Below are 3,329 nucleotides of genomic sequence, written 5' to 3' on the forward strand. Positions count from 1 at the left end.
CAATGGAATCCCAGCTTAGTAGAACCACCGTGCTATGTATTGATGAACTCTACAAACTGCTTCCTTGATGTTATGCTGCCTCAATTTCTCTATTTTGTTTCTTGTAATGGCAGTTTCAGGTCCTCTAACAAACAAGTCCATTGGACCTCTCATGCTAGTTGCACCCCCTCTAGCACTACTTGCACCCCCTCTAGCTATTGCCATTAGAGCTGGATTATGAGGTTCATCAATCCCTTGAGCATCTTCCTCCGACAATCCGAACCCTAAACTCTCTATGTCAAGTTCCCTAGCATGGACACTTTGTTCTTCAGTTCTTCCCGGTGTGGCACTTTGTCTTTCTCGATTCTTTTTCTGATTATAATACTCCCATAATTCAGCAATAACATCTTTTGGGACCATTTTACATCCAGCAATGTTTCTAGGCTTGATCATTAAGTGCTCTTTTGCCTGTGTGATGCCTCCTTTCATAATTTTTTCACAAAAATTACATACAGTATCATTGGTATTTCCTTCTTCTACAGTACTAATATATTTTCAGCCTAGGTCAACTCTATTAGAACAGATAGGAGCTGCAGGACCAACAGGGGCAGTACCAACAGTAGAACCAACAGAGGCAGGGGTAGGAGCAATAGAATCAAGAGCTTTTCTAGAAGTGGACATAGTGAACTGAACTCTGAATGGGAAAAAAATTGGAAGAAGAGAAGTTTAACACTGATTATTGATAAAGAAGGGGCAGCAGGGAAGAGAGAAAAAAATAGTACCAGAGAAGATGAAACACATTGTACAAAGCAGCAGTGATGAGCAGTAGTGATGATTGGTGCCACTAGCAGCAGCAGCGACGGGCGGCACGACGAGCGGTGGTGATGGGTGGCGGCGTGGCTCAAAAATCAGCGTCGCAGAGATGAGAGAACAGAGACAAAGAGAAGGTTTTTTTCGAAGAAGAGACAGAGGAAGGAGTTTTTGAATGAGGGGCTGATTATTAGGGTTAGTGGTTAGTGGGATCTGACCTTAGGTTTCTTAAACTACCCAAACCACCCTCATTTTTTTTTGGAAAATCCAAAAAACCCCAGCTATTTCCGCCATTCAAATCGCGTTCCGCCATGGCGCCACCGCAATTGCGGCCGCCATGGCGCCCCCCGTTACCACCCCAATGCGGCGCCCAGTATATGGCGACAGGGTGAAAACCCGGGACGCTATACCGTTATGGCGCCACCATAATTGCTATTTGAAAACAATGATACACACATTACTTATTTCACGTTTTGATTTATAATTCCCTGTAACATATTATTTTCAGGCAAATTATATTCTCATATCAAGTGAATAAAACTTAGCTTCTAAAAACACAATAGTCCATACCAAGTGTTATATTGGCTAATTTTATTGGATATGAAACTTAAATGTGTGTAACGCTGTGTTATGGTTGTTATGGGATTATATATTGTTGTGACGGCAGTGAACTGACGAAAAAGAAATTGGACAGTCTGATTTCTTTACAGAGAGAGAAACACAAATCAAACCGTTCAATTTGTCTGCAATAAAAATATTCTGGGTATGAAAATTGGATTCACTGATTTCATGCATGCAAAATTTGTTACGTTGATAGAACTTTAATCGGACGGTCCGATTTAAGTTCTCCAAAAAATTTGAAATGATAAAAAGGCGATCGGACGGTCCGATTTCAATGTTTATATATACCCAAACATAACTGAACTCTGCACTTTATCTTCTTCTTCTCTCAATCTTTAGATCTTCTGAAACTCTTCTCCTTTCCTCTTCTTCTTCCTCTCCAGTGTTTCAAAAAAAAAAAACGAAAGTTGAGAGTGTTTAATGTGAGTATATTATGATAGATGATAGAGTTATGTTAAAAGTATATTATCATGGACAGATTTTATTACAAACATCTGAAGGAGTGAAATTTGTATGTGAAAATCCATTAGATATTATTATTCCATTGACACTGTCATTTGAAGAACTAAAAGATGTGATTTGTGAGAAGATGGATTTTTAAATATCTAGGAGAGTGTCGTGTATTTTGTACAAATATCCTATATCTATGTTTGGTGAGTTCGTTCAATTTCAAACCAAATACGTAACTGATGAAGCGACCATACAAGAAATATTTTCAGTATATATTGAAAGCCGGTTCCGAATATCGTTCATCGTGCTGTATATTGAGTTCGAACAATCTGCAGCAGACCGAGATATTAAATTGGAAGATTATAATAGTGATAGCAAGGAAGAGTTTGAAAGTAACTATGAGGTCGTTGATCAAGTTGACGACACTATGGAGGCAGATGTGGCGGATATGGCAAATGCACTAGCAAACCAGCATCCGTTTGAGGAGTCGACTTTCATGCGGTCGTTGGATTTGGAGGTTATGCATGCGCCAGAGTTTCTTCAATAAATTTTAAAAGCTTATATACTATTATAATAGATGTATTATATAGAGTAAAATTTAATAATATAGTGATAGTAAAAAGAGTTACTATTCTTTATGTATTAGGGTTTAAATTTCTCTACATATATTTATATTATTTGTATTTTTTATTTAATTAGAGTTTTTTTATATTTCTTTTGTTAAGATTAATTTTAACATTTATAATTGTATAAAAAATATTTTAATATTGTTTATTATAATATTATTTTTTTCTAATTTTATTTAATTGTTTCTTTTTTATTATTTTTTAATTAATTTTTATCCCTATTATTATATAAAAATACTTTAATATATTTTAAATTCACATAACAAAATTGTTAGTTCAATTAACTTATATTATTTTATGTCATATTTTTTAGGTTTAATTACTATGTTGGTCTCTATAGTTTTGCGAAATTTTAAATTAGATCCCTATACTTTTTTTTCTTTTAATTGGGTCCCTGCACCAATTTTTTTTTCAATTAGGTCCCTCTTGGTAGTAATTGGCTTAATTTTATGGGGACCTAACTAAAAAAAATTGGTGCAAGAATCCAAATAAAAAAAAGCGTAGGGACCCAATTAAAAAAAATTTGGTGTCAAGACTCAATTAAAAAGAAAAAAAGTACAGGACCTAATTAAAAATTTTGCGAAACTATAGGGACCAACAAAGTAATTAAACCTATTTTTTAGCGATATAAAACATAAAAATATAACTTACTGTCACATAAATACTTAATAAAGTAAATTAATTAACAAAATATTTAAAAATATATAATTTTATATTTTATTAGATGTAAAACCATAAAAAATTATGAAAAAATTATAAAAATTGAGATAATTCTTTTATTTGACAAGTATTTATTAATTTTTTAATTAAAAAACTAATTATAATTATATTTATTATCAAATA

Source organism: Arachis stenosperma, chromosome 6 (assembly GCF_014773155.1).
Source record: "Arachis stenosperma cultivar V10309 chromosome 6, arast.V10309.gnm1.PFL2, whole genome shotgun sequence".
Classification (NCBI taxonomy): domain Eukaryota; kingdom Viridiplantae; phylum Streptophyta; class Magnoliopsida; order Fabales; family Fabaceae; genus Arachis; species Arachis stenosperma.